Source organism: Eumetopias jubatus, unplaced genomic scaffold, assembly GCF_037043125.1.
Source record: "Eumetopias jubatus isolate StellerSeaLion01/CBP00866 unplaced genomic scaffold, mEumJub1_p1.0 scaffold_6, whole genome shotgun sequence".
Classification (NCBI taxonomy): domain Eukaryota; kingdom Metazoa; phylum Chordata; class Mammalia; order Carnivora; family Otariidae; genus Eumetopias; species Eumetopias jubatus.
This window is the reverse complement of record NW_028274812.1, coordinates 18,098,447-18,122,749: the sequence shown is the minus strand read 5'-3', so window position 1 is coordinate 18,122,749 and position 24,303 is coordinate 18,098,447. Positions and strand designations below refer to the sequence as shown.

General features: G+C 41.4%; 1 protein-coding gene across 4 annotated transcripts in view; it reads left to right on the top strand.

Moving 5' to 3' along the window:
• Nucleotides 1-24,303, top strand: part of SASH1 (SAM and SH3 domain containing 1) — a 181,992-nt gene that overhangs the window by 48,330 nt on the left and 109,359 nt on the right. The window lies entirely within an intron of this gene.

Here is a 24,303-nt window from a genome sequence, read left to right as displayed (position 1 = left end):
TCCTGGTTTTGGAATCAGGACATTTCATAGTTGAACAAGGCCCCCGCCAGGTGCCTTTTTGGAGCCCTGGGATATCAACACCAGGTCACCAAAACCGTAGTGCCATCTAAATGTTTGCATTTAACACTTAAGCACTTTTCTAACGTGGGAGATTGCAATGTAATTTATTTGTGCATATCCCAAGGGAATTATAGGCTGTTTAAACACGTGAATTTGTAGGGGTGCCTGGGTGGCTCACTTGGTTAAGCGACTGCCTTCGGCTCAGGTCATGATCCTGGAGTCCCGGGATCGAGTCCCGCATCAGCCTCCCTGCTCAGCGGGGAGTCTGCTTCTCCCTCTGACCCTTTCCCCTCTCATGCTCTCTCTCTCTCTCTAATAAATAAATAAAATCTTTAAAAAAAACCCGTGAATTTCTAACACGCTAGAGACGTATGTTTATGGTCTTGCCTTCAGACAAAATGTAAAGGAGTGTGATGGATGTTTATTTTCAGGGCCTAAGTGGGTTTCTGTGGCTGTATCTAGAATGCCTATAATGACGCCATCATCAAAGGTCTAAATTTGAGGCCTCTGGTGGGCACTGAGTGTCTCGGGCCAAGTGGCCCACCTGTCCTTCAAGGCTCTGTTTAGGGAATAACGAATGTTGGGGGTCTGAAATGGGATTAGACAGAGAAGGGCCGGGCGCAGACAGGGAGTCACCTGGGCACAGCTGCCATTGGCCTCCTGACCTTTCCGTCTGGACTTTAGACCAGTCTCACCACAGCTCCTGGCACCGGCATGACTGAGGACAGAGAGACTTGGGCCCTGGGACACCTGGTGTATTTGATGGAGTTTTGGAATGTTGGTGAGGTCCGGAGCCGACAGCCAAGACAGAATTCTTGAGACCGTCTTTGGTGCAAAAAGGTGGTTTTATTAAAGCCCAGGGACGGGACCCGTGGGCGGGACCCCTGGGCACGAAGTTGCTGCTGCCTGCTGGCTATTGATCTGGGATTGTGAGGGGCAATTGATTATATACTTTGGGGTTAGAGGAAGTAAAGATAAGGAACATTCCAAAAGGGTTTTCATATGCTGCAGAAGGCTCTAGGGATGCCCGAGGCCTTCTTATCAAACCAGGGTGGTTTTTCCCTCTAGCAAAGCATTAACATGAAGATAGTTGAGAGCTCCCCGGAGGGAGGTTATACTCTGCCTGCCTCAAATATTTGTCAACGGGGGGGCAAGTTATAAGGACATTTAGTTTTATCTGCATTTCATTCTCCATCTGTCACTTCTTATAAGAAGACCATTACAGGGATGCCTGGGTGGTTCAGTCAATTAAGCGGCCAGCTCTTGGTGACCGCTCAGGTCTTGACCAAAGGATCGTGAGTTCAAGCCCGGTTTGGGGCTCCACGCTTAAGAAGAAGAAGAGACCATTACACCCATTTCAGCAGTTATTTTTTTTAAATCTGGAGCTGCCCTTCCTTCAGTTTGGAAGTTTTGAGAATTTTATTTTAAATAGATGGTGCAATGTTGAGCTAATGTCTTCAGTGCAGCCAATCCAGTCACTCTTCTGGCTTTTCAACCATTTGAGTATCTCTGGAAGGACACAAACTAATTTGGTGACTTTTGGAAAATACATCTCCATTTCCTCTAATGTGCGATTATATTACTCAAAAGAAAACATTCGTCTCTAGCTTTTTTCTTTTCTTTTCTTTTCTTTCTTTCTTCCTTCCTTTTCTCTTTCCTTTCCCTTTCCCTTTCCCTTTCCCCTGCCCCTTCCCCTTCCCCTTCCTCTGGGTATTAGACATGGAAGCTTAATTTATCAACTGCAGCAGTGATGTTCGAGTTCAGGCTCAGGACTAAGCCAGTTTCTCCATGTCTGGCTGTTCTGAGGCTTGTGCACAAATCATTTATTTATAAGGGATAGTTTGAGAGACTTTCTGCAGTTATTTACCATATGAAGATTCTCTAAATTTGTGCCGTCCATCTCATGGGCCCCAGCAGAAGCTGGTGGAACTTAATCAAAAATAAATCAAGGGCAAGTCCAAACCAGATTAGAAGCATATCATGAATATTCGTGAACATCTGGATGTGTTTGCGGGGGTGTGTGTGTGATTTTTTTTTTAATGTGTGAGACGGCGGAGGCATGGCTTCTTAACAGAGATGCCAAGAGGAAGACAAATTTCCAGCTGTGATTTCAAAGGGTTATTTTTGTTTGTATGTGTATGTCCTTTCACCTTAGGGTGTGGGTTTCACTCTTCCAGTATATTCCTTTGGTCTCTTTCATCTTCTGGAATCTGTTTTGGTATTTTATCTGAATTCTTCATTGGAGTTTGTTGCTTGACTCATGAAGATTAAGCCTTTCTAAAGGAGAATTTTAACTTAAGGAAAAACATCTTTAATATATTTTTTTATGTAAAGATCTTATTTTATTTTAGAGAGAGAGTGGTGCGAGCTGGGGGAGGGGGATGTGGGCAGAAGGAGAGGGAGACTCTCAAGTAGACTCCGGGCAGAGCGCTGAGCCCTACACAGGGCTCGACCTCATGACCCCAAGATCATGACCCAAGCCGAAACCAAGAGTAGTCGGGACACTCAACCAACTGAGCCACCCAGGCGCTCCTCCTGTTTAATATTTCTGATGAATCTTTTAAATGCTGGGGATACCGGGATAATTATCAGTTAAGCTATTCTGAATGACTGCTCATCAGTATGACTTACCATGTCACTCAGTATACTTTATCTGCCTCACTAAAGTACTGCCAATAACTAGAAAGGGTGAATACAGTACGAGGAGGCCATAATAATAATTATGCTGATAATTATCACAATAATGACATTTTTAAAAGTCCATTGGAGTTTATGAGGTATCCACATCTACTACCTGATTTAGTTTTTTTAATCACCCTGTGAGATGGGTATTAGTTTATCTTACTATTTTGACTAGGCAGAGGAAGAAACAAATACTCCCAAAGGGAGGCCGTATTACCTGGAAGAGAAGACCCAGACTCAGACTACTTTGTTCACCCACCTGGATATTCACTGCCTGGAGTCTCAATCCGGGCACTGCCTGATGGGGATGACAATGGCTTCTTCACCAGGTTGCTGTAAAGATTAAATAAAGATGATGTTTGTAGCGCCCTCACCAGACTTCCTAGGTACAAGTTAGAGATCAATGAATATCTGTAACAGATACCATTTTTGTTATTTACCTTAGAAATACTAATTTTTTTTTTTTTTTAGAAATACTAATTATTGATGAGTAACGATCATAAAAATAGGACTTGTCTAAAATCAAGCGGCTTGGGGCACCTGGGTGGCTCAGTCAGTTAAGCGTCTGTCTTCAGCTCGGATCATGGTCCCAGGGTCCTGGGATCGAGCCCCGCATCGGGCTCCCTGCTCGGTGGGGAGCCTGCTTCTCCCTCTCCCTCTGCCCGCTGCTCTGCCTATTTGTGCTCTCTCACTCTCGGTCTCTCTGTCAAATAAATAAAAATAAAATCTTAAAAAAAATAAATACCAAGTGGCTAGTAAGTATCTGCAAAGGGATTTGAAACAGGAGGTCAATGCCAAATCTCTGCATCTCCCCAGGCCACTCGTTAACCTTGCTTTTTACTCTGAGAGATTTTTCTCAGTCTTCTTCCCCAAGAATGTGGATCTTGATTTACAGATTAGGTTGTGTGCTTGGGTAATATAATATGAAAGCGACAATGCAATATTATAAGGCATAATATAAAATCCTTTTTATTATACAAATTACAATAATACACTCATTGTAAAAAAAAAAATTGAGAAGAGAAACCTACAAAATTCTTTAAAGTAGAAGTTTAAAGTCTCCTGATACTCATTTACCAAAGATAACAATTCTAAACAAGTTTTATTTATTTTTTTATTTAAGCATTTCAAAAATTTTATTATTGAAGTATATTGACATACAATATTATATTAGTTTCAGGTGTACAGTATAGTGATTTGGCAATTCTGTGGATTACACAGTGCTCACTATGGTAAGTGTAGTCACCGTGTGTCACTATACGAAGTTATTACACTATTATTGACTGTATTCCCTACGCTGTACTTTTCATCCTTGTGACTTACTTATTTGTAACTGGACGCTTGTACTGCTTAATGCCCTTTATCTGTTTTGCCCATCCCCCACTCACTTCCCCTCTGGCAGCCACCAGTTCTCTGTATTTAACAGTCTGCTTGTTTTGTTTTTTAGATTCTACACGTAAGTGAGATCATACAGTATTTGTCTTTCTCTGACTTACTTCACTTAGCATAACACCCGTAGGTCCATCCACATTGTTGCAAATGGCAAGATCTCATTCTTTTTTTTATGGCTGAGTAATATTCCCTTGTGTATATATACATATACATATACATGCATATACATGCATATACACGCATACACACACACCCCCACACCCTCTTTATCCATGCATCTATCCAGTACTTGGGCTGCTTCCATATTTTGGCTATTTTAAATAATGCTGTAAATAGGGGTGTAAATATTTTTGAATTAGCGTTTTTGTTTTCTTTGGGTAAATACCCAGTAGTGGAAGGGACTGGATGATACGGTAATTCTATTTTTAATTTTTGAGGATTCTCGGTACTGTTTTCCAGAGTGGCTGCACCAGTTTGCATCCCACCAACAGTGCATGAGGGTTCCTTTTTCTCCACATCCTTGCCAACACTTGTTATTTCATGTCTTGATGCCAGCCATTCTGAGTGGTATGAGGTGCTCATTGTGGTTTTGATTTGCATTTCCCTGATCAGTAGTGATATTGAGCATCTTTTCATATGTCCGTGAGCCATTAGCTTTTAGTTTTCTGGGGGACGCCTGGGTGGCTCAGTCGTTAAGCATCTGCCTTCGGCTCAGGTCATGGTCCCGGGGTCCTGGGATCGAGCCCCGCATCGGGCTCCCTGCTCCGCGGGAAGCCTGCTTCTCCCTCTCCCACTCCCCCTGCTTGTGTTCCCTCTCTCGCTGTCTCTCTCTGTCAAATAAATAAAAAATAAAAAATAAAATCTAAATAGTTTTCTGGAGTTCCACATTATTTTCTATTCATTCTCTTTCTGCACCTTTATTTCTCTTCTTTTTCTCTTTGCACACCCAGAAATATATGCTTAGAGACAGACAGACATCATGTTTAACTTAGAGCCGAGCTGAGGCAGCAAATTAAAAGAGGGTGGACTAGTTGCTCGAGAGTCATCGGATAGTGGTTTGAAGTAAATGAAGAGACAAGAAATTGAAAAAGTAGTTAGAAGAACTCAAAAAGCTCAACAACCTGGACTATTTAGAATAGGGACAAACAACTTTGTAGATTCTGTGGGCAATCCAGAATTAAAAATGATCTCTTAAAATTATATTCCCTACATTGTTATAGAACACAGGGGATCGTAGGCTTTAGAAAAATTAAATTCAAGAAGGTAAAATATCACGAAGACATTTTACTGTACATTTATATATTTACTGTATATTCAGTATATTTAACAGAGTAACCCAATATTAGAGGGTTTATGATACTGTAATTTTAGTGTGTTATAGAATAACTGTTTGAGAGATGACTAAATGATGGCATTCAGTATTCTTCCTGAAAGCGAATGCAGGGAATTGGTAGAATCAGCAAAGCAAAACAACATTTACTGGATCTCTGGTGTGTTTCAGTAACATATTTGGTGCCATGAGGAAACTATTAGAATCATGAGGAAGCTCATGTTGCAATAGAACAAGACAGCCAAGGATAAGATTATATTAGTCACAGTCATAAGTGGGCGATACAGATCTGCCTACAACATATTCTAGCTCTCCATCCATTCACGTGGAGCTACGTTAAGCGGCCGGAAAACAGAAAAGGTTACGGTGGCAATGCTTGTTGGTTGGAAGGCTTAGCTGAACTGGTTTGGAAGAGCAGGTGCCTCGGGCTAGGGTCAGGGCTCTACAACATAACATCAAGCGAAAGACTGGCTTCTGAGTAATTGGGACAAACTTGTACAGTTGCTCAGCTTATGCTATGCCATAAGGCGGACCAACAGAAGTAAACAGCTAAGCTTTAGGTGAATTTCACAGGGCTGAATTCATAAGGGCACTTAAACTGACAATGCCAACTACAGCAATGACCAAGATTATAGTTATATATTGTTTTTCCAAGTAGATACTTTCTTTTAATTAAACTATAACTGATTGTGTTCTTTATAAAATATTTATTTTATCATCACTTGAGAGAGAGAGAGAGAGATATATCATCACTTATCATCCTGTGAAAGCACATAGTACATTTTGGCTCTCTTTAGTACACTCCCGTAGGGCTTTTTAAAAATGACTTTGTATTGAGATAAAATTCACATGCCAAAAAATCCATTCAAAATTTTAAGTGTACAATTCACTGGTTTTAGTATGCTCACAGATTCAGTCTTTACTACCATCTAATCCTAGAATCCCATGGTACTTTGTATTGTTTTCATCTTTCTGTAGTGAGTGTATAATAATGTTGTTCATTACTGTATCTCTGTGGCTAGCTAGTACAGGTCCCAGAATGTAGTAACTGATCAATAAATATTTGTGGAATGAATTTATGGCAATAACTGGGCACTTTGAAGATATTTGGATTCCTGTCCTCAAAAAGCAAGGCTTTCTTAATCCCCTCTTGGTTTTAAAATAAGCATGAATAAGAAACTTCTTTTAAGCAAGAAAATTTTGAAATGTAGTTCTGGGAAAAGAGTGCCTTTATTACAGAATGAATCCATTGGCTAATAAAAACATAAAATATATTAAGAGATTCAAACTTCTAATTAGAGGAGAAAAGGCTCCCAATGTGAAAGTATATTTCATAATAAAAAAACCTCTTTCATGCTTAAACTTGGCTTTATATCTATTTTTTAATATGGTTCAGAGGGATAAGCTACTGTCTTAAAATGGGTATCTAAGTGTAAAAATCCAAGATCCAAGGAGGACAATCTTCATAGAAACTGGATTATTTTATTTATATATATATATATATATATATATATATATTTTTTTTTTTTTTTTTTTTTAAGATTTTATTTATTTATTTGACAGAATGAGAGAGGGAAAGCAGAAGCAGGGGGACCGGCCAGCAGAGGGAGTCCTGATGCGGGACTCGATCTCAGGACCCTGGGATCATGACCCGAGCCAAAGGCAGACGCTTCACCGACTGAGCCACCCAGGTGTCCCGAGAAACTGGATTATAATAAGAAAATGTATTTCATATTCCAGTTCTTTCCAAACTGGCTTACCCTCCTACCTCACCTATCATATGGTTGCTGCTTAGACCAGCTCCCGTGCTGGGTTTTCTGTGTATGCCATGTGATAGTCACCTCCAAGACAGCAGCCTACTTTCACAGCAGAGCCCATGGTAAGACCGCATGGAACTGCAGAATAGCAGAGAGGGAAAAAAGTAGTAATGCAAATGCTGGAAGCTGGTGGGACTCGTGAAAGAACCAGTAGTATCTCTTCATAGGCTAGGAGGAGATAGTGGATTCTGCCCAGAGCATGGCTGGACTGAGAGTCTCTAGTTGACACATCTTTCAGCCAAGGAGCAGATGGTCAGACTGGGGTAGAGCTAGGGGTAGGGAGACACTCCTCTTACCCCTTGCCTCTCCTCCCCACTCCCGTGTCTTTGTATCGCACGCTCTGGACATGGGTGGTCCCCTGCCGCTCTTAGAGGCCTGCCTGTGCCTCTGGCCCTCGCATCCTCCTTCTTCCCTCCTGCCTGTGATCATCTGTGTGTGTACGTGTGTGTGTACGTGTGTGTATACCAGTGTAGGTGAGCAGATGAAAGAGAGAGACTCTTAGCAAAGAATGGTAGCCAGGACTGTAGAAAAGACCGTAGAGAGAGGGATGAGCAAGGAGGAAGGAGACCAGAGAAGATGCCCCTTCTGCCCACGTCTCTCATCCCCTCACCCCCCACTTCGGTGGTATTTGGTTTAGAGGCACAGAGAAGAACAAGACATCCTGTCCCTACCCTTGCAGTGTTCTACTCCAGGGCTAGTTTGCAGCAGGGCTGAGAATGCAGATACCAAGGAGCTGTCCTGCTCACCTGTTACCTTTGCCCTCCCATCTGCTGCTCAGCATCCCACCCCTTCCTCTCCCATCTCCTCCTGCCTTCACTTCTCCTCTCACCACCTGGCCCTTTGTCCATCTGGAGCCCAGCCTTGCTCCTGAGCCTACCCCTTTCCCTCTACGCAGGTGAAAGTGTCCACCAGTAACAACTCCAGGCTGTGCACCCTCGCTCACTTCCTTGGGGGCAAATTCATCTTGGAACCTCTAATTGGATGTCAACTCCACTTTCCCATAGAAACTTGTTCTGTGTGGCTCTACATTCTGTATCCTAGCACATCATGAGATTAAACTGGACTAGGAGGCTTGACTTGGGAACGTGCCCATTTTTCCTGACATTAAAGCTCAATGTTACCTCAAAAAAAAAAAAAAAAAGAGAGAGAGAAATTGACAAGGTAATGTTTGGAACCCAACCTATCTTGTGCTGGGGAGTGGCCTCCACGGGAACATCGAACTTGGAGATGTTTTCTCCAGGTGGAGATGTGTTCATGCCCATGTCACACGGACTTGAGGATGGGACAGAGGATAGGGCAGGGCTGGAGAACAAGCCAGACGGACATGCTTCTCATTGTTGGGTGCCTGTCACATGGCCTGACCCGAGGAGATGCACATTTTGAACAAAAGCCAGCATTTTACTCAGATCCGAGTTTATTGAGCAACCCTCTGTTTGTTGGCTTGTTTCCTTTGACTGGAATGTTTACCGTATGATCCTCAAGGAACACCTCTGAGGGACTTCATTAGGAGGCCCAGTGTGGACATGGCTGATTATGAGTGATACCTGCTTGTGAACTGCAAGAGACAAAAAAGGAGACCTCAATAAATGCAGCTGGCTTGTTATTTTAACTTGCTGTGTTATGTTAAAATAGTGTTACTGTTGGTATCAGATTCCAAATTCAGTGCTCCAGCTTAGAGAGAACAGTGTCCGATCCATTAGCGCTCAGCAGAGAGACAGCCAACATGTGCGTTGTTCCTTCTAGGACAATTTACAGGAGATCGTCGAACATTGGTGCTAAGACATGGGGCCTTGGGAGTACAGGCAGTCCGCGAAGGAGCTGGTTCTGGCGGATTGGCCAGACAGAAGGCTATGTTTGGAAGTGTCAGTGAAGGCAGGGGGGACCGAGGAGAGTCTGGGGCCAGGAAGACAGGCCCTTCTCAGGTCTAGGAAGGCATTGTTCATAAGGGTGGTGGTAGTGAGGAGGGTTGAATTTTTTTAGTTTAGCTTTTAGTTTTTCAGTTAAAAATTTTATTTTTTAAAAAGAATATAGTACATACACATAAAATTTACCGTCTTAACCACTTTAAGTGTGCAGTCAGTGGCCTTACATATAGTCTCATGGTTGTGCTGTCATTGCTACCATCTGTCCACAGAACTCTCTTCATCCTGCAAAACCAGAGCCCTGTGCCTGTTACAGCTTCCCATTTCCCCCTTCCCCAGCCTCCAGCAGTCACCTTTCTACTTTTTGTCTCAATGGATTTGACTACTCGAAATACCTCATACAATTGGAATTCTGTAGTATTTGTTCTTTTGTGACTGGTGTGTTTCACGTAGTATAATGTCCTCAAGATTCATCCGCGTTGTAGCATCTGTCAGGATTTCCTTCTTTTCTAAGGCTGAATAATATTCTGCTGTATGTATATGTGACATTTTGTTTATCCGTTAATCCATCAGTGGGCGGTTAGGTTGCTTCCACCATTTGGCCACTGAGAGAGTAATGCTGCTGTGAATATGAGTGTACAAATACCTCAGTTCTTTGGAGTTATATACCCCAAAGTGGAGTTGCTAGACCTTGTGGTAATTCCATTTTTTATTTTTTTGAGGAACCTCCATACTGTTTTCCATTGCAGTTGCACCATTTTACATTCCCACCAGCAGTGCAGAAAGGTTCCAGTTTCTCCACATTCTTGCCCACACTTGTTCTTTCCTTTCCTTTCTTCTTTCCTTCCTTTCTGAGAGCCATCTTAGTGGATGCAAAGTGGTACCTTAATGTGGTTTTGATTTGTGTCTTCTTATTGATGAGTGATGTTGAGCATCTTTTCAGTGTGCTTGTTGACCACCTGTATATCTTTAGAGAAATAATCTATTCAAGTCCTCTTCCCATTTTTGAATTGGGTTGCTTTTGTTGTTGATTTGTAGGCGTTCTTTATATATTCTGGATATTAATCCCTTATAAAATATATGATTTGCAAATATGTTCTCCCATTCCCTGGGTTGCCCTTTGACTGTATAAATAGTGTCCATTGATGAACAAAAATTTTATAATTTTGATGAAGTTTAATAAGTCTAATTTTTCTCTTGTTGCCCGTGATTTTGGTATCCTAGCCAAGAAATCATTGCCAAAGATAGTGTCATCAGCTTTTTTCCCCTATGTTTTCTTGTAAGAGTTTTATAGTTTAGCTCTTAACAGTGAGATCTTTGATCCATTTTGAGTTTAATTTTTGTATATGGCGTAAGGTACCCCTTTAGCTTTTGTTATCATTCAGCTTATACATGATCATATCATTTCAAGAGATTTGTTTTGAAGAAAAACAATCCCTGCCTCTCTTCCACCTTGTTCCTTGCCTGTGGACTGTTGATCACCCACTACACTTGTCACTGTGTCTTGCTCTAGAGCCACCTCTGCATTCTCTCCCTTGGATCCCTAAGGGAAATGACCCTTGTTTTTCGGAACCCCTATTGCAGTTTTTTGGTTTTTTTTAAGATTTTATTTATTTATTTGAGAGAGAGAGAATGAGAGACAGAGAGCACAAGAGGGAAGAGGGTCAGAGGGAGAAGCAGACTCCCCGCTGAGCAGGGAGCCCGATATGGGATTCGATCCCGGGACTCCAGGATCATGACCTGAGCTGAAGGCAGTCGCTTAACCAACTGAGGCACCCAGGCGCCCACCCCTATTGCAGTTTTATCATACTTCTATGGTGCCTGTTCTTTTCTACCTTGTATTATTATTCATACTTGTCTCATCCCTTCTACCAGATTATAAGCACCTTATAATCGCATTTTTCTGAACTTTATCCTTCAGAGCATTTGCCACAGTACCTGGTGCCTCATGGTCACTTGTACCTTGCAGAGGCCAAGGATTATTAACTGAATATCCCATTATGAAGAGTTGTAAATAGTAGTATGTGAATAGCAGTACTGAATTTAAAATGTTCTCATGTTTCCGTTTTTGCTTAAATGAATTTTGGAGTTCAGTTTTATTTTCTTTAAAGTGTCCAAAATGTTGTGAAAACTGCCATCAACATATTAAATAAGAGAATTAGAGAACAATAAAAGATTAAGAGAGGGGTACTATTTTGTACCAGTATCACCGTGGGGCTATATAAGAGATTTCATACCTAAGTGACTTCAAGTTTGTCCTTAAAAACTGCAATCTATATTTAAAACCAGACAACAAGGAGAAGGAGATTTCTTGTGCTTTTAACAAAGTTGAACTGCTAGAGGCAGACACGAAGCAGATATCAGATGACTAGTCTGGGCACTTGGAGAGTCACTTTCACTGCAGACCATAACGGAACACACTCTTAGCTTGACATGATACTCGTGCTTCTCCCATCACGGTGTTGCCTGTGGAAAACCTCCTGGTGTGTGTCAGTTGGAGGCTGTGAATGCACCTATGGCACGGTAACAGTGAGTTTAGAAAGTGTTTGTAGGGTAATCCTGATGAGTACTCACCATGAGAAACCGCTAAAGTATCGAGGTGGGAATTGCTTTGTTGTAAGGAAAAGCCGAGGGGCACCTGGGTGGCTCAGTGGGTTGAGCATCCGACTCGTGATTTCAGCTCAGGTTATGATCTTGGGGTCCTGGGGTCGAGCCCTGAATCAGGCTTCATGCTCAGTGGCGAGCCTGCTTGAGATTCTCTCTCCATCTCCCTCTACCCTTCCACCCCTCTCCTCTCTTGTTCTCTCAAATACAAATAAATCTTAAAAAAAAAAAAAAAAAAAGCAGTGTTCTGGAAAGCAGTGCTCATGGTTATATTTTTAATGGTTGCATATCCAAATAACAAAAGAGATTACTTATAATCTAGAATAGTTCTCAGTCAGTTCTCTTGAGACAAGAGCCGTACTTTCCTGTAAACCAACAAACCTTATTACCAGCATTACATTTTCTCTCTAGGACAGTCTTAGTTATAAGATGCACATAAAGTCACATTCCTTAGTAAATGGAAACCTCATGAGGTAATAAACAAAGCATGTCGCATTAGAGGTAATAAGCATTCTAACATGAGCTGGCTATGGGGGGGGGGACTTCATGATATACCAGTGTAACACACTGCAATGGCACAAGCCATCCAGAGGTGTAATATAAAGCTTTGCCCACAAATCTGTGACACAAGCATAAAAATTGCCTCCTGGGTCTGCATTTTTATTTAAGCAATTCCACAAATCTTAGTTAACTATATAATCTTGTGATTCAGTCACTAAGGATTGACTGAGCACTTTACCAGGTGTCCTGGGGTCCAGGAGAAATGCCATATGATTCCCCCCCACCCCCACTAAACAAACACACATGAAAAAGTAGAGGACAGGATTTTATGTAGTTCGGCGTGATGCAGTTACCTCAGTCAGCGTCTGTCGGGTCCTCACCATGTACGAGGCTACATCTGAAACTGTGTATGGAATTAAAAATATGTCGTTTGGGCTTTTAGTAATTTCCTATGTTAAATTTTAATGACATTAATATGAAGCATGAAATGCCCCTTACGATTTCTAGTTATTTCCAAATTCATTCTCAAAAACCATAAAGGGAATATTTCCCGAAGCTTCTTTGCAGGCTACACTCCTGATGGATTTTCCACTAGTTTTTTTTTTTTTTTTTTTTTTTTAAGATTTTATTCATTTATGAGAGAGAGAGAATGAGCCGGGGGACGGGCAGAGGCAGAGGGAGGGAGAGATAGACTCCCTGCTGAGCACGGAGCTCAAGGCGGGGGCTCAATCTCAGGACCCTGAGATCGTGACCTGAGCCAAACGCAGACACTTAACCACCTGAGCCACCCAGGTGCCCCTCCACTAGTTTTTTAAATCCTTAATCTTCATTTTGGTATAATTCATGTTGTTACAAAACCCCTTTATGGCCTGAAGCTAGACTGAACATCGGTGCTTGTGACCTATGACTTATAGTGAAGGTGTGACAGTATATGTGTCTGAATAACCATATTTCAAAATATTTAAGAGAACTACAGTTTTGCAAGGTAGAGGGATTCTTTTAGCTAGATTTTGCTTTAAGGATCGAGAAAATTACAGTTCACTTAAGAAATGATTAACAAGCATCTCGTGTTTGTTTTTCACATAAATTTCAGTTCGTACCTCACTCTCTTCTGACAGTAGAGACCGGTATCTGCTGAGGTGTCAGCACTTGGAGAGGAGGATTCTTCGATACGTTACAGCTACACCTAAAGCATCGATGAATGGAGGGAAAAAAAGTTGCTTAAAAAGTGGTGTAAAATGATACAGTGAAGTAGTTATTGTTTGGGTGTTAAACTTATAATTTATACTGTAGTTTTACTTCAGTTTGCAGTGAGTCCCTCAAAGCTAGCGTACTACAGCGTGGGGTGTATAGGGAAAGGGGTGTATAGGGAAAGGCTTCTTTCCCTATACAGGAAGAGAGGCATTTCTTCAAGAAAGCAGCTGAGTTAATCTGAGTAATACCAAGATTTTAATGATGCTAATCTACTGGGAAAAGTTTTGGAAACCATGTGAACCTGGTATGTGTACTGATTTCTTATCCACCACACAAAACTTAAAGTCTATTTTTCCTAGTTGGAGCTACGTCAGTATTTCATTTGGATCATGTTTGGGTGTTCAGTGGAGCTTAATGCAGATCAGTTTCAGTTAAATGAGTAAGACCATAAACTTGCCAAGGCAGTGGCACCCATATTGTGGAAGCCTTGAATGTCAGGTTAGCAGTTTGACATCGTTCTGTTGTTAAGAGGGAACATAGGAAAGGTTTTGATTAGGAGAAAGACAGGAGTGTTATGTTCCTGGAAAGTTTGATTTCTCAGTGGTACATCTGATTATTTGGGAGGGGGAAGACCCGTTGGAAGGCCCTCACTACAGTCCAGACGAAAGGTAACAAAAGCCCGAGCAAATATACCAGGTGTAAAACCATACTAGGTGTAGAAGTGGAAACGGATACAGGAAGCATATCGTTGGAGGGACTGAGAGCTTGACTGAGTCTCTGGGAGGGAGAGGATGAGTGACGGTGCTGGGAGGTTGGTGTGGTCGTTGACAGGTGAGAGTGGGGAAGAGCTGGGGGTAACAGAAGAGGAGCCCACTTGATGATGTGCAGAGGTCGAGGTCCTGTCCAGACATTCTTGTGGAGCTGAACAGCCAGGGACTAGAGCATGGTGGCCTCTGATGTAGGGAAGCCCCTGAGTGGGGGAGATACGTTCTGAGACTTCCTCATCATGGTCTTCCTGGCACCCAACCTGATGGCTGGCCTTCAGTGATTGGTCAGCAGGAGGCGAGTGGAGGCAGTGGGTATAGGAAATTCGTTCGAGAAGTTTGGCTGGCTTGGAAGAAATGGAACAATGAGTGGGTAGAGAATGGACCTCCCTCCCTTTCTTCCTTCCCCCACCTCTGTACTCTCCTCCTGTCTGTTCATATCTCCCCTCCTGCTGTCCCTTCTGTGGGGAGAGCTGAATAGGTCTGTGTGCCACAAAGGAGAGAAGAAAAGAATGCTGATGAAGAAAAAAAATAAAAAGATAAGTAGGTGGCGAATTGCTCCTTTTTATGAAGTCTGTGTAAAAACCAAGGAAGTGTTACCTTCCCTCTTTGGAGAATGGAAAGTACTTAAAGCTTGGGTGGCTTTTCTGGTCCTCCTGTTAGCAGGGGGACATCATATTTACAGCAGGCGAAAGTCATCCCACAAGGTTTGTTTTTCTGCCTTTATCAGCGTGCTGTTTGCTGAAAAGGAGGGTAATTGTGCAAAGAAATAGAAGAAACACCCAAATAATTAGGTTTGAGACCCCAAACATGCTAAATAGCAGGTCATAAGGCACAGTCAGAAAGCATATAATGGGAAGAATTTCCAGTGTCCCTGCATGTCTCTTCATGTGGATGTTGTTGGAAGCAGGTGGTTTTAGTAGGTAATTGAATATAGAGATTCTTAGGGGGTAGAGCAGACTGGTATGGGGTGAGTTTGGGAGGTAGAAATTGTGGCTTTGCCATTTACTAGCCGTGTGAGTGGGAGCAAGTTACTTAATCTCTCCTAAGTCTCAGTTTCTCCATGTGTAAAAAGAAGGCACACATAATCTCTCTCTTTGAATGTCCCAGTGAGAATTAGGAAATAATTTTTTTTAAATGTATTCAACAAATAATTATTGAACACCTACTATGTGCTAGGCAGTGGGGCTGCCGCAGTGAAGAAAACAGGTGAAGCACCTGCCCCCATGGAGCTTACATTCTGCAGGGTCCAGGAGGGCTTAATACATTTCTCAAAAGGTAGTATTTATCAAGCACCAAGCATAATACCTGGCTGTGTTTAATATGAGCCAACACTGTCGACATCGCAGAGGGCAGAAGTTTTCCTCTTTCTATGATGACAAATGGGTAGTGCTTCCACGGACAAATGAATTTTAAAATGGGTGAGTATTTTTAATTTGGGAGAGGAAATCCGTTAGTGCTATTGGTGTGTGCATGTCAACTGAACATTTTACATGTTAATATTAATCAGTGATAATCGTTTCTATGCCTAGGAAATTCTGATTGTTATAAAAGGGCCTGGGTACTGATTTTCATATATTGTGATTCTTCTACCTATTAAATAATAAATACGAAGGAAGAACATCAGTTTTCTGACATCTAATAGCTTTGACCCAGGCTTTTCTCTAAACCCCCTCTCCTCCCCGTAGCGTCCCACATCTCAGGAACAAGACAATATTGAGAAAGCAATACTGGAAGAAGAGTATTGATTTTGTAGGAAATATACTACAGGACAGTTTTCTTTAAAAAAAAAAAAGAATCAAAAGAGGATCACTGTTCAGTCATTTGGTATGGTTAACACTGTTGTCTCAGAGCATAGGTATTAGAAAGGTAAATATGAATGAGTTTGAGAAAATGCCTTGCACCTACCTGCTCCTGCAAACTTCAGGAATTTGAAAATTGATGGCAGTCACCTGAGAGCCAGCAGGATCCAGGTCATACAGAGCTGCCACGATGGCTTATTAATAATTATAGAAGGGAAAGCACAGGTAGGAACGAGGCAAACCCCAGTGGTTCAGCCACTGGAGGAGAACAGCTGTTTGGGGGAACTATCTGCAAACCTCCTAGCCAAAGGCAATCCATTAAACCTACCCACTCAGTCCTAGGATTCCCTGTGGCAAAAGGAGGCATTCTTCAAGAGGGAACGTGGGACCTGCCCTCGTCCATTAAAAATAAACCTCTTATTTTTCCAGAAGCCAGAAAAGCTTTGTGTAATTATAGTCTAGAGAGGTAAATTTGATCCCACATTTAAACCTACACCCATCAAAACACTTGACTTAACTGGCCGAGTGAGTCGGGCCAGGGCTCCAGAGAGACACTGGCCTTGGTGTTTAGTTCTAGACCATCCCAGAAGCTGCTTCCTTGTGCCCTCTGGTGGTCCGCTGCACCATGACTCACTCTTGGAGCTGGACATGACATCCGAAAAGACAAGATGCGAGATATTTCCTTCTTTACCCACTTGAATTGCTTGTTTTCAAGAAAAAGGGTGAAACGAAGCAAGCTCTTTGAGGTTTCCCTGAAAACTTGGCATTGACTGCAACTAGTTTTTTTTTTTTCTTTTCTTTTTAAGGTGTCTTTTATGTTCTATTCAATAATCCCCACCAGTTGTATGCTCTTTTGGAGGGATTCTCAGTGAAAGAGTAATGGGTTTTACAGTAGTCCACAAAACACTCTCCGTTTTGCTCAACTGGTAGATAGATTTTAAAAATAGCTCTTGAATTTTGCAATGTGGTATGCCATGTGTGAGCTCCCGGGACAACATGTGTGCTGCACATCGCAAAACCCTTCACAAGTGTTACCTCGTTAAGCTGCACAGGATCTGACAGGTGGCTGGCTCCTCCATGACTTGCAGGGAAAGAGGACCACTGCGCATGCACCGTCAGCTCAGAACAGTGGCTTCGTTGTTTTGGGTTGTGCTTCCTCAAGAGAGGATGAGTCTTCCTTGAGTTGCCAGTGGAATAGTTAGATATCCCAGTATCTTCTCTGGGACATAGATAATTATGGAGTAAGATTCAGTACCACCTGTAGCTACTTCAGATTTTTGCCAGACAAGGCCAGTTATTGATAGCAGGATCAGAAACAGGCAGGAGAGACGGGTCCTTGGATGTAGATCTGCCCACTTGGGAGAGGCCTCGTGGTTTGGATTGACTAGAGAGGCTCAGGTCTTTGGTAGGAAGTTTAAGTCTGGGCAAGCAGCAGGGGATGGGGGTCCACAGGGCAGCCCCAGGAAAAAGAGAGCAGCCTGAATTGGGATGTGTATCTGTTGTTAGATCTGTGAGCGGGTGGACAGGACTCCGTTGCCAGGCTGATCATGGATGGGGCAGAAGCCCTGTCTTGGGAGAAGAAGACTGGGATTATTGTACAGTTACCAGAACAAAGCTTTGAGAAGGAAGACAACAGCAAAGCAGAAACACACGGGAACAGGCTAAGGAGTAGGGAAGGAGGATGGGGACTCAGAAAACTAGAGGTGGCCTGGTCATCAGCACTGGGGCACTGACCGGAAGAGCCAATTGATGTTAGCATAGCAATTAAGAGTATGCATCCTGGAATCAAAGAGACTCTGCACCTTCTAGCATGTGGTCTTGGGGAAGATACTTAGTCTCTGTACCTCAGTCTCCTTGTTGGTCAAATGGAAATAGTAAAACGTCCTACTTTATGAGGTTTTTTAAAAGATGAAATGAAATAATATATGTAAAGTGCCTTAGAATGGTCTGTGGCATCAAGTAGCACTTGATAAACGTTGGCAGTGATGGCAGTGAAGATGATGATGATGGTAATCATGTTGATGTTGATGAATCAGAAAGTACCGAAGAAGTGCCTGCTCCTCAAGGAGGAATCGGCCCCAGAACATGTACTCAGTTTATAGGTGGTGATCCAGTGACTTCCAGAAGGGATGGGAAATGGGATGCAGGGTGAGAACTAGCCTTGTGGCCTTGGTGAGCACTTGGTAAATACTTGGTGTTAAAAGGGTGTATTGACCAGGTAGCCCCAAGGAGTTTGTTACTGTTCTTTCTATAGTTATTTGATGATACCTTGGTGTAGATAATTGAGTCCGTCAGTCAGTTCAATTTTTAAAATATGAACCATTTGAATATAATTATTTCAAAGAGGATTTTTAAGAAAATAAGTATATGCTTTTATGTATTCCCAGCCCACTCTGTTCAGTTTTTCCGCTGGTTGACTGCTGAGGATAAGCAGGGACAAATGGCAGCCTCTGTGATCCTTAACAAAACCCTTGACATGTGTGGTGGAAGATATATATAGAACTTAACGTGGTTTCTGTCTTTGTTTTGCCTTACTGCTCAATACACTATCTTTCTCTTGCTTTGTGGATCAAATTATTACAGTGTCAGAACCTAGGGATTAAAAACATAACAAAAGTTTTAACTAAATCGATAAATGTGTATTGATTTCCCATTATGTGCAAGGTATTAGGCTTTCTGTGCCATGGTCTCTCCACTCCAGTCTCCTCTGCCACCTTTCATTCATTTATTCACCCAGCAAATATTTATTATGGGGTTATTTAATCTTTACCAGGCACTGTGCTAGGTCTTGGGTTGTGACAGAGCCACCTCAGTGGTGATACCATATCATTACTGGGATTGCATCTTCTTTTTAAGAGATCTGACTGTAACATTCAAGACTCGTACTCTGTTGATTCTCAAGGTAGAAGTCATGGCTCTAGGTTCATTCCAGCCTTTTTAGAGGGACATGTAGTAGTCAGGGACACAGTCAGCCCTTCTCTACAGTTTCCCAGGCAGTTGGTCATCGTATTTGGACTCACTCCTTTTTTTTTTTGGTCCTGCTCCGGATGCTAAGAAAGGGCCATCCGTCTGTTTTCTGCCCTTTGAGACCAGGTCCTGATAATGTTTCCTGTTTGCACTCTTCTGAAGTTTTTGTTTGCTTTTCCTGAGGAAAAATTGTTATCTGCTAGGGGAAAATTGGCTTACTATTTGTGAACATGCACATTTTTTGTGCATATAATATGTATCATCTTATATGAAGTAACCATTTTCTCATTAGCAACCTGATGATATTTATGTGATTGAGGCTAGTTAACAGATGACAAGAAGATACTTCCAGTTCTTTCTTTTTGTGCTACAGAAAAGGAGAATTTGACAGGGCAGTTTAAGAAAGAGGGAAAGTAAAGCAAAATTTCTGTGAGGAAAATTCTAAATTATTGACATTTTTGAAACCTTAGTAGTATAATGCAGTGTAAAATAATAAAATACTGGGTGCCTGGGTGGCTCAGTCGTTAAGTGTCTTGCCTTCTGCTCAGGTCATGATCCCAGGGTCCTGGGATCGAGCCCATTGGGCTCCCTGCTCTGCGGGGAGCCTGCTTCTCCCTTCCCCCTCCCCCCCCCCCGCTTGTGTTCCCTCTCTCACTGTCTGTCTCTCTGTGTCAAATAAATAAATAAAATCTTTAAAAAACAACAACAACAACAATAAAGTACTGTGATATGTGTGTGTTGAATAATGTATCTTTAAATGACAAATGCTCCACAAAGGTCTGTTTGTAGAAAAGAAATTGGTCATCATGTGTGATTAAAAAAAAATTCCATATAGGGGCACCTGGATGGCACAGTCGTTTAAGTGTCCGACTGTTGGTTTCAGCTCAGGCCAGCATCACGGGGTCCTGGGATTGAGCCTTGCATGGGGCTCCACACTCAGTGTGGAGTCTGCTTGAGATTCTCTCTCTCCCTTCCCCCCTCCCACTCATGCTCTCTCTCTCTCAAATAAATTTTTTAAAAAAATCCGTATACATCTCTTATGCTTTGAATATTCTAAGTCCCCATTATGGTATAGAATCTTGATAGTGTGCCATGTATATGTATAATGTTTGAACCAAGTCTGACTCTAGGTCTGTAAAAGGAATAACTTTAGAAAAAAATACATTTTAAAGAGAAACATTTTTGTTTTGCTTTCTGATTGTAAAAGTAGTACATACAAATTGTAGAGAAATAAGAAAATAGAGAAGGTCCTGAAAAAGAAAATAAAGATTATGCTTAAGCCTCCCACCCCCACCTTGGATATAACCACATTTTGGCTTATTTCTTCCCAGACTTTTGTCTGTACAAATATATTCATTCAACAGATATTGAGTGCCCTCTAAGTGCCAGGCACTCTGCTGGGTTCTGGGGATACACCAGGGAACAATATATACAAAATTTCCTGCTCTGGTGGAGTTTACATTCTATATATGTACACTTATGTACCCAAATATTAGGATCTAGCTGTATGCACAGTGCTCCTGATTATATTCCTCAACCTTCTATAAGGAACACCCTTCCCTTATTAACTATTCTTTAGTATTGTGATTTTTAATGAGTACATACCCTTTTTATCTTGTGAATGTACTATAGTTTATTTATCCCCCAATTTGAGCTATTTAGGTATTCTTCACTTTTTTGTTATTCTAAAAGTAAATGACCATGAACATCTTTAAATGTAAATCTTCACTTTCATAACTTACTTCCTTAGGGTAGATTATTAGATGTGAGTGTCGCAGGTTGAAAAGTAGGAACATTTTAAAGACTCCACAGGAGCACTGTTAAATTCTCGTCTGAAAATACTACATAATTTGCACTTATACTAGCAGCATATCTGTGGTCCTTTTTTAAATTTATGCTTCCCAGTATTTATTATCAGGAGAAAGAAAACTTTACCAATTCGGTTGATGAAAAGTAGTTTCATAGTGTTTTAAATTGTATTTCTTTGATCATTTCTAAGAACACACATATTATTATTATCTTTCTGTGACTCATCTCTTAAAAGTTATTCGCCCATTTTTTCCAATCTAAAATAGTTTTTCTTACTTATTTATCAGCACTCTTTATATATTGAGCCATTTAGACCATTATGACATATGTGGCAACTTTTCCCTTGTTGGAGAATATACACTTTTTCCAACTTCTCCACCAACCAAATTATGAGAAGGGAAATGAAGGGGAGGTCCTCCTCTTGATATGAAGGAGACGTTGGATTTTAAGCCAGAATCTCCCTTCCTGGCCACAGAAGCAAGGGCTCCAGTGCTGTGATAGCAGTACCTACAAGCAATAATGCCCAAGAAATACTGATAGTTCTATAGACAAAGCTGTCTTTAGTGCCATGCAGGATGCAAGTAGGCCTGTGCACGTGGGGGGTAGTTAACTCTGTACTGGCCAATGGTATCCCACCTTGCCCCCTCTTCCACTGTAGTAATCATGGTGCACGCGGATTTAATTAGTTTCCAAAAAATGAGGGCCATTTATCGACATGTATCTAAGCGTACGTATAGATACATTTTCACGTTGTAGAAAGAAAAAGTTGGGTCTCTTAGTTGTGAGCAACTGAATGAGATCCCAGCAAAGAGCTGCTGTTCTGAACAGGGAGACAGATTTATGTTTAAAACTATGCAGCTAGGTAATAATTTTGATCAATGAAGTATGTTTGCTATAGTCACGATTAAAGAAACAGATAAATCACAGTAATTTCAACATGGCACTTTGGCCACTCAATAAATCTGTATTTTAAATTTCATTTGCTTTTGAACTAAGTTCAATAATTTATAGAGTAAGTCATTCAAAGATTAATGCTCAAAAGGGAGGAAAATCACTGCACAGGAACAGAAACATATCATTTTATGTATATTACATTGAGACTTGGTCTGCTTGTGTTTCCATTATAAACCTGACTTTTCCAGCATTTATAATACAGCAGTAAAAAAGTTTGCCCAGGGCTAGAATTTGCTATTTGTCTCGACTTTCTGATATTCCAATTTTTATTTTGTCCTTCTTTCTCAAATACTGTGACCTCCATCCCTGCATTTTTAGATGTTTACATCATTAGGTAACACTATTAATTCCAAAAGCTCATTTACTTTAGAAGTACAAATTTGTGGCTCATGATTTCAGAATGCATTGGATTGTGTTAATTCTGAGGCTTTTCAGGATGGTTATAAAACTTATAAAGGTGGTTTGAAAATACAATTCAAAAGAGTAAAAAAGGATAGTTCAATGTCATGATAGCACCTTTTGATTTAATAGCTACAAGGACAATAATAATGCTTTAAATCATGACAAAATGTGACCCAGTCTATTCAGTATTCATTTAAATTTGGCATCTCCAGTTTGATCAGGCTACATAATTTTTTTTTGTAAAATCCATATTCAGACACCCAGTCTGCTTACTAATCAGTTCAGATGTTATTTATATGATAATATGGAGCTTTTGGTTTTTTATATTCTCAGTTATGTGTTTTTCTTATTTGGCCATGAGCTCCTGAAGGTCAGTGCCTATTCTTTATACTCTTGGTACCCAGCATGTCCACTAAGTACAGAGTAGACACTTAGGAAATATTGGTCCAATAGATGCATACGTGAACGTTTGTTCAGTTACAGACTGTCGGATTTGTCGGCAATGTACTAGCTTTTGAAGATTATCCATTCTAAAATATTTGAGTCATTAGGTCATTTCCCCATAAAAATATAATGTAAAAGGTAAATGATCCCATAGCAGCTTACTTAACTTCCCACAGTTACACTCCAGAACAAATAATACAATCATTGTAATCGGACAGAGGTCTGAACCAGTTTCTGAAAGAACCCCCATCCCAGCCTCAGATGGTCCCATGGTCCTGCTCAAGCAGTAATAGATTTTATGTATTGGTAAATAATTTGTTCTCTTGTTGGTCACCTGGCTGTACTGCTCCCCCACCCTTTTTTTTTTTTTAATGTTAAACACATCCCTTTCTTTGTACTTTAAAATCATTCATCTTGGTTATCCCTTCCTAGAGCACTGAAGATGAGTCATACCAGGTTTAGGTGTGACTCCGGATCTGTTGATCCCTTCCACCTTCAGATCACTGAATCCCAGCATAGAGGCCCTTCTGAGCAGCCTTGTCAGGGGCAGAAATTCTGAAAGGGCTTCAGCATCACTTGGAAACTGGGTAGAAATATAAATTAGTGGGCCCACTCCAGAAGGACTGAATCTGAAGCTGGGGAGGAGGCTGGCAATCTGTGTTGAATCAGCCCTCCAGGTGACTACGGTGTAGTAGGTGTGGAACGGCTGTTCAAGGCCTGCTGGAGCATGCGTGGTCCCAGATGCCATCTTAATATTCAAGTCCTTTGGGCGGTGAGCTCAGCGGTGGTGTGTGCCCTAGCAGCCAGATGCCCAGTACTCTGCTGCTCTACCTCACATTCAAGGGGCCTTGGAGCTGTCAGAGGAGTTTGGTTTAAGGTTCAGACATGGTGGTGGGGCACTGGGACCCTCGGGCCCCATGTAGCCAAGCTGGGCTTCAGGATGATATTGGATACACAAGGCTGCACATTAGAACGTTGTCAGTATTTTGTAATACCTAATAGGAAAAATTTCAACTGGATTTGAAATCTGTTAACATTTTCATAAGAAATTTCACTACGACATTAAGTAAAGTGGTGTTAGCTCCTTGAACTAGGAATTGCTGTATTTCAGTGGTTATAAAAATAGCTAAGACAATTTTTTTTAAAGATTTTATTTATTTGCGAGGGAGAGAGAGAGAGCACGAGTGGGGAGGAGAGGGAGAAGCAGGCTCTCCGAGAGCAGAGAGCCCAATGTGGGGCTCGATCCCAGGACCCTGGGATCATGACCTGAGTCGAAGGCAGATGCTTAACCAACTGAGCCCCTCCACCCCCGGCGCCCCGCTAAGACAATTTTTTTTTATCACTTTGTTGTGTGAATAAAATTCCTTGTTAGTAATCACTACCCATAGCATTAAAAGCTCATCATTAAAAGTTTCTAGCTAATATAGTTTATAGTCATTTCAAGTATATAACCTAAATTTTTTTAAAAAGTTATTTTCAAGTAAGGAAGCGTAAGGTTCTTATTTTAAAAATGAAAAAGATTTTATTTGGAAGTTTTCTACTAATTGAATATTTACTATTTTCACAAATACTCTGATTTAATTTTCTTCATAATTCTTATATATCACTTGCGACTGTAGTAGATGTTTTTCCACCTGGTGGTCCCAGTATGCGGGGTGCTGCACTTGTCCCTGCGTCCTGTGGGAGATGGCCCTGGGCGGCCATCTGCCCTGCCTCAGA